The sequence below is a fragment of the Acromyrmex echinatior genome, chromosome 11, assembly GCF_024713525.1.
Source record: "Acromyrmex echinatior isolate Ae372 chromosome 11, ASM2471352v2, whole genome shotgun sequence".
NCBI lineage: Eukaryota > Metazoa > Arthropoda > Insecta > Hymenoptera > Formicidae > Acromyrmex > Acromyrmex echinatior.
Window position 1 is genome coordinate 4,802,518 of NC_141862.1, and position 17,348 is coordinate 4,819,865.

At 31.5% G+C, this 17,348-nt stretch overlaps 1 protein-coding gene across 5 annotated transcripts in view; it reads left to right on the forward strand.

The window, feature by feature from the left end:
* The window catches only part of LOC105147141 (opioid-binding protein/cell adhesion molecule homolog), a 407,659-nt gene that overhangs the window by 248,954 nt on the left and 141,357 nt on the right, over window positions 1-17,348 (forward strand). The window contains exon 1 of one of the 5 annotated variants that reach the window (XM_087411477.1): window positions 15,495-17,171. The exons of the other annotated variants lie outside the window; for them this stretch is intronic. The gene's annotated coding sequence lies outside the window, so the exon portion shown is untranslated. Of the gene's footprint in view, window positions 1-15,494; window positions 17,172-17,348 lie in introns of those variants that run through there. 5 annotated transcript variants of the gene reach the window in all.

Below are 17,348 nucleotides of genomic sequence, written 5' to 3' on the forward strand. Positions count from 1 at the left end.
CGACAAATACGCCGCGCTAAGATTTACGCCGCAGAAGTCAGAAAAAATAGAAGAAATAGAGGTAATTTTTTAGAAAACATATTTTCTAAGTTATTGTGTCATTTTACGTTTTATTTATAAGCATTATTTGTAATTTTTTTATGAGTCATAACATACCTCCCTCTCCCTATGAGTAATCATAATATCTCACTCCTATAGGATATACGACAAAAATGCAAGCGTTTCAAAAAGTTCTTTTTTTTTAATATGAAAAATAAGTATTTCAGATTTCTAATATTTTTTTTATAGTAGTAAATAGTACAAAGTTTTTACTAATATAATTCGTTTACTTTAAAAATAGTAAATATTATAATACTTGATAAATTTACTTTTTATTAAGTGCGGCATATATACTGGAAGTATCCTATAAAACCTAAAAACTATCATCTCTAGTGCTCTCTCTCTCTCTCTCTCTCTCTCTCTCTCCCTCCCTCCCCTCTTCTCTCTCTCGTACACAATCTATATATTTTTACTTTTATCCAATACAAATATCCAATAGATTTTTTTATAGAGTTAAATCATTAAAGGTACAATCGGTCAAAGGGATCATCATTTTCCTAATGTTATTGTATAAGTATAAAAACACTTTCCAACTTTTCATATAACGCAGTATTAAAATGGAATAAAATATCTTTATCATAAGAAATAAATTATCAAATTGTTGTATCTTGAAAAAACATATTAAAATAAAATAAAATGCATTTTAAAGGTAAAAATTGATATTTCTATTAATTAAAATTTGTTTAATTTGCTGCTGATATCATGAATATCTCCAGAATCGTCGTTTTCACATTGTCGACTATTTTTTTTACTTTCTAAATTCTTTGAACAACTCATTCTAAACAGTGAAACTTCAGTCAGTCTTTAAAATAGTAGTGTAATTTTTAATCCTTAAGAGTAAGATTTTATTCTTCAAGTGACAAATAATTTTAAAAATTTTATTGAATAAAAATGACTATTCACACACACACACACACACACACGCGCGCGCGCGCGCGCGCGCATATACACACAAATTTATGAGATAAAAAAAGGTCAAATTTTCTTGCGCATTGTGTTATTTTATCATGCAATTATAGTCAGAGACACAACAGAGTATCAAACACTTTTTTTTCAGTGAACGAACGCTATCATTAAACATCAGTATATTTGTAATTAGTGATTACGCTTCAAGTACAATATTGTTCGTGAGCGTGAACCTGTAAACATCGATTTACCTTTCGTGTTTCAGGTAACCAAAAAAAAAAAAGAAATATAACGTCGCATTAAAGTAAATTATACCGGCGGCAATCGCGGTCTCACGGGACGCCGCCATTAATTCTGAAAAGAGTGATTTTAACAGTAAATTCATGCGTTTAACGACACCGGCGAAACCTTTGATGTTGTACACGAAACAAATTGTAATATTCATTTTAATCACCCGATGCGGTCTCTGACTCGCGTCTATGACGGTTCCGTTTCCTCGCCAAGACCATCATTCCTAATTATCGTGACGCGCTCGTTAATTTCTCCACGTCGACACACCCTATGTGTATCACGCGCGCTCGCGAATTCCGACGCGGCAGTGCACTTCCCAGTAAGCGAGCCACTCTTGGTTCTGTCCGATCATAAAGCGTTAGCCGCACGAAACCTCTCCGTGTCCGGTCACTCTTGGGAAGGATAATTGCTTTTTTCAGCCTCAGGCGCAAGCCTTATGCTTTCGACTCACGCACGCACCCCACCCGCCGAGAATTACGCGCTCCTAAATTCGTACACACCATCTGATTCGGCTTAATTGCCTGACTCTAATTAATTGCATAATTTATCGAGTGTTAAGATAAACCCTGGGATTTAATCCAGTAGGAACATCGGTACCTGCCGCGAAAACGCTCGTACCGGAAATTTGAAATCTAGTGGCGTTTCATCGATAACGTAAAATCATGACGGCGGCTCTTGGGCGCGGCGCGGACTGATTAATAATATAATAATTCGTTCTTATTTCGTGTTAGTGCAGTTCGATACGGATTTCCAGACGTTTATCATTGTATTAATTAGAGTAAATTAAGGATGGAACTATTTCAGAATAAATCTCCAATTAAATTAATAGCATATAATTAATTTAAATTGTCACGCATAACTTGAAACATTTCTTTCGCGATAAATCCGCCCGTCTTGATATCGTGTTATCAATTATACTGTGAGAAGACGAAGAAATTACCATATCTTGATTTTTTTTTCCTGCAAGACAAAAGAAATACTTCTCTTTAATATCTCGCAGAAGAAAAATTCACGGAGATGTTAAATCTTAGCCCGGACCCGCATAGTCTTGCCGGACCGCTCGTTAAATTTCGCTAGCTTCATAGAAGATTTGAACCTGGCAGTATTCCAAACCTATATTTCGGCCACGGCGATCCGCGCTTGTGACTATGCGAAGTGAAATAATACAATTGATATAAGGTGCACATCATAAAGATATCCTATTGGTAACGAATAAGAATATTTTAAGAGAAAAAAATATTGAGCGCCTAAAAAGTTACATATATATAAGCATATAGATTTTTAGAATGTGTCTTGGAAAAAATAATATTTAAATAATTTTTAATTTTTAATATTATAATAATTATTATGTCTTTTATTACAAAAAAAAACCAATAGTAGCCAATATGGATATCGGAATGTAGTGTTTAGACATTTGAAATATTACAATATTCCCTAACAGCACAAGACGCTCTCAGGATCATCCTGAATATGTCCAGGACATCCTAGACATTTTTTTTTTAAATATTCATACCTCCACTGGATGTCGTGAGATCATCCTTAAGACATTATTTTCGGGACACCCTTAGGACATCCTTGGAATAGCTTCAAGACGTTCTTGTGAGACAGCCTCAGAAGATCGTTTGAACATCCTTCGGAAAGTATGCTGTGTAGGAATTATTGTAATGTATTCCGATTGCGGATGATTAGAAATAATTTGTACGTACATATATTTGATTTATTTCTAAAAATAATGATTCTTTAATATTCGTATCAATGCTTTAATTACGGTTAACTTTATCCATTACTATTATCCATTAATAATTGCGTTTTAATTCCTTATTTAATTTGTATTGTACAATATATTATTGTTTCTAACGGGAAAAATTCCATATATAGTACAATTCAATATTCTTTTTTTCCGTCTAACCATTTCACATATCATATACTTAATATAGCATTCATCATTTTTGAAATCCATACATAGATTGTTGAAAGTTTAAAATGCAATATCCAATTTTCATACATATTGTTAAAAATCTATTGTTGCTGTAAATTAAACATGTGTTACAAAATGATATATATATATATATATGTTTTATATAGAATCTAATAAATATATATGTATGTTACAAAATTATATACAACTTAATATTTACATTAATTAAAAGAATCAGTTTTAAATATTTCAATGGAATGTACGTGTCTTTTTCTTTGATACTAACTTGATTATGTGCTAACAGCAAAGCATATTAAATACATTTATATACACATAAATTAAGTTAGTTTTATCATTTAAAAATTAAGAGTATAGTGTAAGAAATTTAGAGGAAATAGGCACAACAGAGAAGCTATCAGCGTCAGGGCTCGGTGGCAGGACGGAAGTATACCAACTCGGAGGAGAAACCAGGCCTCGATTCGAGGCTCGGAGAACCTTGATATATTTTTCGTGATGCCGCTTCTTTCTTATAATAATTTGATCACGTTTACGATTGACCACCTATTCAACGCTTGAGCAATGGAAAATACTTTCTAGGCACTAGTTTCTGTGAATAGATGTAGTCATTTTATTTTACTTTTAATACATTTCTGAAATAGTCCTGAAGGTTCTAAAATAGTCCTAAATGTATCCTAAATTAATCCCTGATAATACCACAATGGACGTCCAGCGGGGATGTATGTAGGACATAATGATGACGCTCATTTCATAGTCTACAGAACGTCCTCAGGACTACAATAGGACGTCCCTATGTTAGGATTAATATTATAGTATCACAATCATAATCAGAAATGCTAAATTTAAAAATCGTTAAAATTGTTCTGATATTCGAGAAATTTTTTTTTCACATTTAGAACAGAAGAAAGCAACGGTTGATTTTATCACTTTCTTAAACCATGTCTGCGAATTTCTCTTTGTTTTTATAAAATTCAATTATTATTAAAGTCGTAACTTTTGCTTGCACTATAAAATAAATAAGATTTTGTAGTGAAGGCTATTATTGTAGAGCGTTTACGAAGCGGAATACTATATATTGGATTAATAGAAATAAATTCCTTTATATTCTTTTATTTACATTTGTAGGATTTATTTACATAGTTACATTATATATATATATATATATATATATATATATATATAATATATGTAAAATGTAAATATGTAAATACATATATATTACATTATATATACGATATCAACTCCTATTCCTCAGTCACGTATTCCGTTTTGTTGTTGTGTTCTCTCTTTCGCATATATGTACAAAATGTACAAATGCGAGAGAAACGCATCTATTAAATAAAAAAATAAGATAAAAACAAAGAGAAATTCGCAGATATGATAAAAAAAAGTAATAAAATCAATCGTTGCTTTTTTCTGTTCAAAATGTGAAAAAAATATTTCCAAGACAATTTTAAATACAATTTTTTAATTCTGCAAGTAAAATTGAGTAAAAAAAAATGTGAACACACAACGATCCTTGCGTGTTCCCCAAATTGCCTAAAATGCATCAAGCCTCTTTAAAGATCAGACAACAATCAAAATAAAAGTAAAAAAATTCTATATATATAAATTAATAAAAAAAGATAAAAATAGCCAAAAGCTCGAATGGCAGTATGTAGACAGAGGAAAAGTCTCTTTAGAGACTCTGCATTGGCTCTGACATCCACGTTCATTAGCTCTCTTATTAGCTATTTTTATCTTCTTTTTTATTAATTTTTTCTTATAATCTTTTTTTATTTTTATTATTACCTCTTATTATCTAAAGAAATTTATCAAGTAAATATAAATTTTTATTATCTGAAAGGATTAAAATATACATATATACATGTACATGGAGACAAATTGTAAGCGCACTTCTCGCGAATTACTCTTTGTCCGCGATAAATTACAAAGACTACCTGCGCGCGGATGAAAGTGTCGTAGTTTCAATTGACAACGCGATACCGGCTCGGTTAAGAATTCCTCTCGTTAAAACGGAATTTACCCGGACTGCTGGAATTCCGGGCAGTTGGAGAAATGTAATTTGAATTAATAATAAATGTAAAGTGCTGCCGTGCTAAGACAATTTGACTGCGATATTGTGCCGAGATTAACGGTGCAAAAGAATACTGTGCGGATGTATTTTGCAAAAGGTTTAACTTATGAAGAATTTTGCACGATATGTATACTGCAAATGTATAGGACGTAAATCACGATATTATGATCTTGTTGAATTCATGTCCGAGATATCTAACCTTTTGATATTATATAATTCAGTTTTTGACCTATTTCATATGATTCGCGTGTGTTCGTAATGTAGCTGCGTGTTCATAATTAAACATATTTATGGATAGGCGAAGTTTCGAATTTTAACAATTATAGTGTAGCAACTTACCGGAATCCTTATGCAAGTTTATAGCGTAACATATGTATTATTTGTTTTATCACATAACATATCTTAAAACACTTTCACATTTTTTCTAACACATGTTTTCATCACTTTATTTTTCAAAAGTAACGTACCTAACTAAAAAATATGATTTTCGAGTTAGTCTGAACGAATTAAGTAAACTCTTTCATTAAAAGTTATAATTGTAACTTCATAAAAAATCGTCTAAATTATTACAACCAAAAAAAAAGATTAATAATAAGAATAATAAGTATCTTATTGGATCGTATATGTAAATACACAACCAATGAGAAATAAACGCTTAAATAAAGTGCTTAAATTCGATGTGAATTTATATACTATGTATGTGTAGTTCTTTAAACACATTAGGGATGCGGATCGTAAAATTACCGGATTCCCGATATCGGATATCCAGAATGTAACATTGGATATCCGGTATCCGATCGAATATCCAAGAAGGTAACTTCTTCGAGTCGGATATCCGACTGAATTCGGAGAGTGTCTTTCTAAAAAAAAGCCTATAGATATAAAGATTGTATTTTGCAACCATATATATAAGATATTATAGTATCATGAATATGAATATTTATTTCTAGAACATTTATATAAGAAAAAATTAACAGTTTAATGATATCAATTTTCAATCAGATATATTCCCGGATATCCGGCTATCCGGAAAAAAGTGCCGGATAATACCGGATACTTTCCGAATATCCCTACTCTAAACTGCGCGCCGAATTAATTTTTCAATCTTGAAATTTTATACTGACAGAACTATGGTAGTAATCACAAATTAAATTGCCTAGCAAGTTAATAATTTGATGCTAATAGACATCTTAGAAAAATCTTTAATGTTACACTGAGAAAAAAATATAGTTAATTTTAACAAACGAGCATGTATTCTTGATTTTAGAAGCTAAATTTCTCGTTTGTACGAATATGTTTTGAGCATTCAAACAATACAATTTTTAATTTTCGCTTATTTTTCAGATGATATATTTTGTATAATTAATACACATCTTTTTGATATATATAATTTTCAGAAATATACAGTCTTTTATTCTTTATGAATAAATGATTAATTATCCAATAAGAAATGATCATCAATTAAACGTCGAATTGACGTCAAATTGATGTTGAAATCATCGATTTGACATCAATTCGATGACTCATTTTTCGTTGGATAATATTTATTTTTTAAAAATAAAATTAAAAAAAAATATTTTCTCTGTACGAATATTTTTTGCACCCTATATATAAACAATGAAAATCTTATTGGACCATACATATGAATACATAATTGATAATAAATAAATAAAAGTCCATTAAATAAAGTCCATTATTTGAGACCACTAAATAGAACATAAAGATACAACTTCGACTGTTATGGGCTTTATTTCCTATTGATTGTGTAAAAAAAGATGATTTTTTTCAAAATCAGTAAACTAAAAAGAAATTTTATAAAGATTATGAAACGAAAATGACAAAAATAAATATTAAGTATTAAGAATATATTCTTTTTGCTGATATTATTTGATTAATCAGTAATTGTCTGTTAAATTGAAAAATTTTCCACTTCTTTAAAAAATTTAATTTTTAGAGTTGTCACTTTTAAAACAAGAGAGAACTATATATTTTAAATGTCCTTTCTTTACATTACAATATTTGTTTTTAAAAATTGTGCGTTATAAATAATAACTTACGCTTAACATACAGAAGATGTTATTATACAATATAATAGAAACAAACATAATGCAATCTTATAGCATAACATGGACGTTATATAAATGTCCTTAAACATTTTCATATTTTTCTAACGAATATCTTCCAAAAAGGACATAAATATCCTTTTTTTTTTTAAATTATGATGTATGTTTCTACAAATTGTACGTTATGAATAATAACTCACTTTTAACATAAATAAGATGTTGTGAGTCATGCTACAAAAAAAAACTATAGTCACTGCTGTTGAATTTTTCGTCAGCTTGTTATATCTTTGTAGAAAAAATACGTTTTCTGTTTAATATTATACAATTTATTACTTCACAATTTGTTGTACATGTGTATCAAAAGAATACTGCAACAATAGAGTTGAATAACAGCATCATCGAAAACAGTACATTTATTAGTGTCCGAATCATCAGGATGTTTACGTGCAGAAGTTTGCTATAAAAAGCTACCAACCAGCGGTAAAATGGAAGTTATAGATTTCTCTAGTCTCTGAAAAATATCAAGAAAAGAATCAGCTTTCAGTTTTAAGAAATTATAGATCAGAAAAATGGAAACCAGTCAGAATTTTTTATTTCTTATTTATTACCTACTTATTAAGGATAACCGCGCTGATAAAATGTTTCATTTAACGTTCTCAAAAATACAACATAATCATAAATTCACATTTATGTTTCATATAAAGCAGCAGATTCTTTTCGGGATGGTCTTTCTACATAGAAACATTTGTTTGCTTCTCTTGACATAGTCAAAAAGTTTTCTGCCACTTTGTCATAAAATTAATCCAGTTCAGCGTAATAATTCTACTTTATGATGCTCAAAAGTCATAGTAAATAAAAGAATAAATGTCATAATAAAAATGCCGCGTTAAAATACACGAGAACTATGGTGCAACGGTGCTTCCACCAACCGAAAGAAAGTCACTGGTTTGTGAAGTCATTCGCGATCCGAGGCGTCGCGGCGTTAAATCACGATGTCTGGGAAAAGTAAGTAGTGCAAACGCATGACTCACCCTCTCTCGAGCGGGGGAAAAAAGTGAATAAAAGCAGAAAAAGTCCTGCACCTCCGTTTGTCGCGCGCGACACGACTGCGTGTCCCATACAAGGGCCGATTACTGATAAGCTTCGTGCTCTTCGTGCAACGATCACGATAAGAGAATATTCGAGCCGGCTTTAACACCTATCGTAGTCTCGCGAGGGAAGCGTATACACGGTATATGCCACGGTATATTACATGCAATTCTCCGTTTCCCCGGAGTGCTTATACTCGCCGCTCCTTGCCTGGCGGATATTTTATTTGCTCAATCCCGAGCTAGAGAGAGAGCTCGCCTAGCCTCAGAGATGCGTTATTCATGCCAGGAAAATTAGTCGACGATTATTCTGAATACTCGAACCATTAAAATGAAAAGTGAAAGAAATCCAGCGATTTTTTGTTTCTTGAATGAAAATCGTTCGTTTTTCTGGCTGAAAATCGTGGCTGAAGATCATCATTTTTGAAAATCTGACATTTCTCTTTGAAAGTTTTAGGTAGTATTTCAACATCTAATTCTAAAATATATTAGAGTTCGAATCGTTTCATTGAAATTGAAAATTTATGACCAGAATTATCGTATAATTTAACTCGAACTCTATAAATTACTCTCGAAATTGGGATACTAACTTTACAGAGATCAGCTTTTCTTGGCCAGGGACGTCAATCGTAAGGCAATTCGTGCTCCTTTTAAGGGCTCCTTCGCCGGATATATCTTGGTAATTATATTTGAGCAAGACAGGTTTGCTCTTGCCGGCTGGCTATGTCTTATTACTGACCGTATTCACGTCGGGTTATGATGCTCCATAAGACCTAAAATCCTTCATTAATTAGAAATGGTTTCTAGTCACATATTCGCAACTTTCATCAAAGCGATGTGAATCAGTTCAGAGATATGAATAAATTACTTTAAAATGAGCAAGTGTTTCTCATTAAATCCGAATGAATCTCAAATTAACACAATTCTAACTATTGTTTTTACACCATCTTATTGTTTTGAGAGAGATACTTGTTATATATAATTCATTTTTTATCAATAAAGCGTTATTATCTTTAATAACATCGTTATACGAACTAAATATAGTTACGAATAGTGGTAGTTTATATTCAAAAGCGAACAGCTCTCTTTTTAAATCACTGAATATAATTTTATGAATATAATTAAAAGTTATGGAGATGTTTCACTTCTCTTTCTCTCTTCCTCTCTCTCTTTCTCTCTCTCTCTCCCTCTTTCTCTCTCTCTCTCTCTCTCTCTCTCTCTTTCTCTTTCGCAAATATTTTATTGCTATTATTTATGGGATATCCATCATCAAAATAATAAAGTAAGTTCGTTAAATGAATGGCGAGACAACATCAATCTGTATCATGAATACTAAAAAATACAAACAAAAAAGATACTCAACTACAACAATAGTCAAATGTAGCTGCATTTTCCTCGCTATTTAACTTGCTAGCGGAACGTTTACTATTCGAAACGTGACGGGTATGTGCCAAGCAAAAAAAAGAGAAAGTTAGTGAACTAACAGCAAAATATCGAATTTTTGCGCTAATTTATCTCTATTGTATCCGTTTGTTAACGACTATATGGTTCGTCAAATTACTATACTCTATATATTGCATTTCTAAAGTGTTTCTCTTTGTGCAGCAATTAGTTCACCATGAGATCAACGAAACATTTTCTCTCTTAAATAGCTAATGTTGAATTTGCCTAAGAAAATAAAAAAATGACGTTCAACAATATTATATCTTTTAAAATTAAAATAATTGTAATTAGATTCTTTATACGTAAATTATCATTAAATCTAGGGGAGAGTTGCCGAATGCATATCTCTTAACCTATTTTTTATCATACTTTCCATTTGGCACTGTTTTGTGCAAATGAATATTAGAAATTGTAACTTAAGGTTTTGGATGCTTATTATTATATATTTAATTTTTCATCAATAACAAATTAATTTGTTATAAGTCTTTTTATAACATGCTGCAAAACGATTTAGGCAACCAATCGCTTAAATGCCTAATTTTAATAATTTATTGAAGGAAATCAAATATTTTATAATTATTAAATAATAATAATGAAAAGACAAATGACGTCAAAGTAAAATTGGCTTAAATATATTTGTGCACTTGATATTTGTACTGATATCAATTATTAGTTTTATTATTGTCAATTATCATCAGTCTTATCTTGTGATGATACGATTTAGGAAATTTGATGGATTTTATAAAAATATCGATTTAATCTTCATAGTGATTAACGTATAGAGTGAATGTAAAATATTTTACAATAAATTTTTTTATAAAAAATACAAAAATTTCTAATAAAATGGTCGCGTTATTAGCTACATCAGATGATTAAAAATTAATAGATATACCTTTTTAAAATGCCGCTAACATCCATAAAACAAGACATAGGCTATTATATTTTTATCTATATTACTCATTTCTCATGTATAATGTTTTATATTATTATTACTAAATATTGCCTATATTAAGTAATAATATAAAATATTGATGAGGTACGACTTAAGTGACCATTCGGCAACTCTTCCCAACTTCTTTTAGAAAAATATTTCTGCAATGCTTTAGCAAAATACGTTTTACAATCTTAATATGATTGATATATTATTAATTTTTTGTTCTGAGCCAATTCAAAATAATAAGCATTGAATATCATTGTTGATGTCATTTATCTTTGCTAATCGTTTATTTTATTCGTATGCAATGTACATGCGCTTTAAGGGTGATATATCCTATGAGAGTTAGTTGGATACCTGCCAACCACGTTGCTGGCTCAGCATCGAATTGTTGAAATACTGTGCGGAGCAGCTTCAACGACAGCATTACCTGTGTGATTACTTGATCGCGATGCCGATTGCCATCGTTGAGTTTCAGATGGACGCAAAGTATCGAAATATTATGCTATGATATACCTAATCAAAGTATCATGCGGGCATTTCTCGTGTTTGCGATTTAATCCCAAGCGATGATAAAACGTCTCGATATACCATATCGAGGAACGGAAAAATACACAACGAAAGAACTGGATAAACAACAGCTGAAGAAATGGCTGCAACGTCATAAAACTCTGTACTACACTGATGGAACATCGATTTTCACATCGCGATTTCGACACAACGAAACTTTTACGCGAATGAAGAATCTACTTGAATTTCGCATTGATTCCCAAGATTGAGTCATTTGCATTACTAACTTCGAGCAAGTATCGCAAACGCTGTTGTCGACAGTGACATTTTTCATGATTTCTTCTCGTGTTGGCAACTACACGTTTGGTGATTGTATCAATTTTTCTCTATGTTTTTTTTTAAAGAGATAAAAAATAGTTTTAAAATTGGCGAACGTTGGTGTACATTAGCACATGAAATAAAAAGTGCGATCGCACTTGCACACAATTGTAACTGTTACAGTAACTGTGACGAGATCTGTAAATGGATATCAGCGCAAACAGTAATATTAAAGCGCAATATATAAGCGTGCTTAATTCTCAGTTGACAAAAACCGTCACACCAAAAAGGGGTATAAAAAAAATCGCACTCCTTTGGCGCGTGAGTAAAATTTTTACATGCAAATTATTTTTCGTATTGCTTATATTACTGCGATCCGGAATAAACGAACGGGGCTTTGCTTCAAAGGCCAACGGTTATTTTTGTGACACGTGTGCCTCGAAAATGGCAACTGTGCCATGTGGTAACAGTAGTAACAAGAAATAAATCCTGGGGCGCTCGCAAAACTGTTCCAGCTTTGTTTCCAACGGCTTGGAAAAATGTTACTAACTGCCGCGGTATGTCACACTGAGCTTGTAATACACCGTGGCAATTACAGCGTTGCCTCAAGCGCAGATTTTTCCTGAATTTTAACAAAATAATCCGGCAAAATTTGTCATCGCTCCGCGACATTTGCGATGGACGGTTATGCTGATCTCGTATAATGTTTCAGTTACCATTTCGATCACTTGGTTCTTAGGATTACAAGATGCAAAACAAAAATTTCCACGACAAATTTTATACCATCTTCTATACTATTAGATTGGAGCAAAAGTTTGTAGGACTGCAGCACTGCTTAACTTGTCTCATTACACGTTTTTTTTTTAAAGTTAGCATTATACTATTTGATAGAGCAAAGTTTCAGCTTTGAGAATCTGTTTTTTAAATTGCGGTACGCAATGATTTTTAACAAAGTTATGAGCAATCAAAGTCAAAATGTTTCTTTTAATTAAATCAGCGATAACTCCACAAAAAAAAATCTTAAGGGCTTGCTTTTCATGACTTTGCAACTCCAAGACGGCTCGCTATTGCTCGTGATTCGTGACTCGTGATATGTTATTTTCGGAAATTAACAGTAAGTTTCGCGAGCCAAAGAAGCCTTTGTGAGTAGATAAGCCGACAAGACATCTTGCTCTGTTGGATCAATGATCAGCAGAATGCTTATTTTGCAAATTTTCTTCGCTGATATATGACTATATAAAAGATCTAAAAGTAATATAATTCAATCAGCACGAAAGAAACTTCCAACAGTAGTAAAACAAATATCTCTATCGAACGTGAAATGCTTGCAAAAAGTCATCATATAAATTTTTTATGTAGTTATAGAAACTCGACAATTTTTTCATTATCCTATCCCATACTGTGACTTGAATGATCAAAAAGCAACTTAATAAGTGTCTCGACTAGCAATAATAAACAGGCTTTTACACATTTATATGCAAGCACAGAGAAATTGGATAATGCAACGATGCACGATAATTAATTTTTTCATTCAGTCAACGCTCTAGCGAGTTCTTTGATTCGCGTAACTTACCGATAATTTGGCGAGTCAATGAGCCATGGATTACGAATTGCGAAAGCCATGGCAAGCAATAGTGAGCCATCCTGTTCCTACGGCGTATAAAGGCTTACCGAGCCATAATTCGTCATATGAGCCTGACTCAGCGCACTGTAATTTTTTCGTCAATCAGATTCAGAAAGTCTTTTTTTATATCAATTTCGAGACTGATCCTGTAACGAACTTAGGCGAGCCAAGATCACGAGCTATGCTGAGCCTCGGGCCATGGAACATCACCTTTAGAAACATTTTTAAGAAACCATTTTGCAGGGAAAGTTCTAAATTTTCACATTAGAAAATCGAAATTTTTCGCAAATTTTATTTTTGTACACGTATGATAAGCTACAAAATGGGAAAAAATTTTCCATCTTGTAGTTTTCTATATGTAAAAATTATCAAACTCACAAACATAAAAACTGAAATGACATAGTAACTTTTCGGAAGTAGAAATTTTAAGCTTTAGAAGAATTTTTTTAATTGAAATTCCATTCATTTTTAATGAAGTTACAGCTGCTTGATCTTCAAGTTCGTTATAAACTTTTGTTCCAGTTCATTATTTCAAGCTTTAGATGTATTCTTTATGCACACACACACACACACACACACACACACACACAGTGCGCGCGCACACACAATATTTACATGTAAACTTTGTGTGGAAATATGACTTCTTTTTCTTTATTATAATTTTATAATAAGATATCATTTATGATTCAGCATTTATTTCTGCATATTAATGGATCAATTCTAAATAGAATCGTAAGATTACTTATATAAGTTATAATGTTTTCATACGACTTATATAAGAACTTACAAATGCTAATTTTATGCAATATCTTTACAAACAATTTCTTATTAGTCATAAGGTTTACGAGAAATCGCAGATATTTACAAATGATACGTCTTACAGTAAACATATATGACTGACATTGTAATAGAATTACAACATCAATCATAAGTTCTTTACAAGTTTTATGAGAACAAGTTACGAATCTTACGATTCTGCTTATAATTGATCCATAAATCTGCGTGATAACCGATATATCGTAATTCTAAATATTATAAGAAAGTACAATATAACGTATCTACTTTTTCAACAATCTTTCGAATCGTTCAAAATTTGATAGTCCCTACAAGTGGCAAAAACTAAAAAGTTGTCGACAATTTTCGAAATAGAAAATTGCTCGAAACGAAATAACGAAAGAAACATTTTACGACAATGGTACCCTTAGGAGGCTGTCGATGTTCAAAGAAGCAACCGAGATCCAATGATACGAATCCGTACTATATATTTCTTGGACCATCCCAGGATCTCTATACACTATCGAGAAAAAGTCACATAAAATGGCAGTATTAAGGTCGGTGAAACGAAAAATATCAATGAAATCGATACTCTCCCGATTTCTCATAGATACGTCTTGCTGAACGATTCAATTGACGTAATGTAGTCGCGTTCTTTATATCATTTAATTAACTTCCAATGAAATTTTATTAAAGTTTTTTTACAATAAATTCATATTCCTATTGAATTTAATGAAGAAGTTGGTTCTTATTTGGTTGAAAGGCCATTTATCGTAACTTTGATTATCGGATTTCCGAAGTCAATTGAAACCACTTAATATTCGTTGTGTGTTGGAGAAACTTTTACACAGATTAATTACTTGTAAGAAATCAGAAGATAATAATATTATTTGCTGAGATCAACTTAATGTCATCTCGAGAAAACTATTAAGAAAACAATTTTATATAAAATTTATGTTAATAATTATGAACACATGCATAAATAATATCATATCGAAATATTAAAAACAATTCTAAAATAAAAGATAAGTATGTTTTTACTATTTCATAATTTTATATGTCTTATTCCGTATTACAAATAAAATAAGGACTATATATAGAAGTAAGAATAAATAATGTGAAATATTGGGATAAAAATGTTATTTATCGAAATCAAATTAATGTTATCTCGAGAAAAAAATACTGAGAGAATATTTTTTTATTAAAATTTGTACGATTAATTATGGATAACGTCATATCGAAATAAAAAATTGTTTTAAAATAAAAGACAAATACTCGTTTATTATTTTATGATTTTATTAGGTGTTGGAATTAATTCGTAGCGTTTTACAAGTGATGGGAAGTACTTTCATTAATGTATTTTTTAATGCTCATGTGAAATAAATAATATTCTTTCATTAAAAAACGCTACGAATTAATTCCAACACCTAATATATGCATTATTTCGTATTGTAAATAAAATAAGAGAGCTATACATATATGTGGAAGTAAGGAAAATCCAATGATTACACACATACTTGCTGGCTTTTCAATTCTATCGTGACTAATAAAATCTTCATGCAGAGGTTCCACTAGAAGGCAGAATATAACAGCTTCAGAAAGATTCGCTCTCTCTCTCTCTCTCTCTCTCTCTTTCCTCTTCCTATAGGATCTTAAGTTCGTCGTTTAGTTGCGAAGTAATATCAAGTAAGAAGAGAAACATAGGATATCGATGAAGTTTGCGAAGTGCTGCAGCGCCAACGAAATCGATTCTATCTCTACGCGGTTATTCGGTGGCCCGATAGATCGGTAATTTCATTCCTTCTTTGTATTGCTTGATATCGAGCTTTTAGATAAAATCACGTTTACGTTAACCGTTTGCCTCCCAGAACTCTCGGAAGAAGCAATTCGACGGAACGATTCGCATATTATAGCTAGTTATTTGCTTAGATTTTTTGAAAAACGGCGTATGAAAAATCAACACTGTATTCCTCGTATGTTTTGTATTGCTAAGTGTGATAATAATGATAAAGATGTCATCGTCGAACTTATTTCTTTTTGCCTTCTCAGTTATTTTTATTTGAGAGTTCTCGAAGCACAATCAATATTATATCTATTCTTCTGCAGGACTTTTATGCCTGGAATATCATATTTTAATACAGCTCAAGTTATTCTTTATATTATTATCATTACGAGATTACCGAATTACAACGCGTGGTAATGAACTCCATGTTATTCATTAAATAATTTAGATATTTTATTAATGTAATTTAATACAATTTATTAAGATATTTTATCATATAATAGAATATCTGAGTAGTCTTGTTTATAATTATACTTCTTGCTTATAATTATACCGTGGTTGCCATTATAAAATTATTCAGGTATATTACATGATAAAATCTAAATTAATTAATAAATGGTATAAAGTTGATGATCACACGTTGTATTTGCTGGTGATCTCATATAATGAAAATAATTGTGATAATATAAAAGAATAATTTAACCACTGTCCTTCAAACATAAAAAATAACTTCATCGTTAACCTTTCTGTAATATATGAATTATTTGAAAATATTAAATGATTGAAGACGAGATATATTTTTCATGTTTTATATGCCTTAACGGAGGGATTAGCAAGTGAAGTATTTTCGAGCTTGCACCGTTGCGATCGTTTGCGTGATAGTAGCTGACACCTTCCCTCGTGCAACCTTTTGCGTTTCGACGTACAGCGAACAGCCTTATCTACGCCTCGGTTTACATTTAAGAATGTACCGGGTGCTTTTCGTAAACAAAGCACGTCCCGAAGCAACTTATAATTGACCGAAGGTTTGTCCGTGACAGTTCTCGTTTCTATATCTCCCATTCACCTGTGTTCTTCTCGCGCGCGCGGCACCTCGTCTGGCTCTCTTTCCCCGTATCTTTCCATCACCCGATCCTCTTACTCCACTCTCTCTCTTCGTGCCACGAATCGACGAAATTGCTCTACTCCGGTAGACATGACTTGAGGCACTTTGCCACGGCAATTTTCAACCACGCCTTTCGATTCGTTAAAAAAAGCCGCTCTATATAGTCGAATCGATGACTGATTACGGTAACTGATTGTAGGATCCAAGATCACATACTCGAGTAATCATAATTACTTATATATTTTTCTTTATTACTTGAGTTACGTTACTTCATGAAAGAAGTAATTAAAAATTTAACTATACAGATCTCTCTAAGAATAATTTTGTGAACCATCAAAATAATTATGTACACGCAGAGAAAAGATTAGTCAACGCAGCTAAAATAGAGTTGCCAATT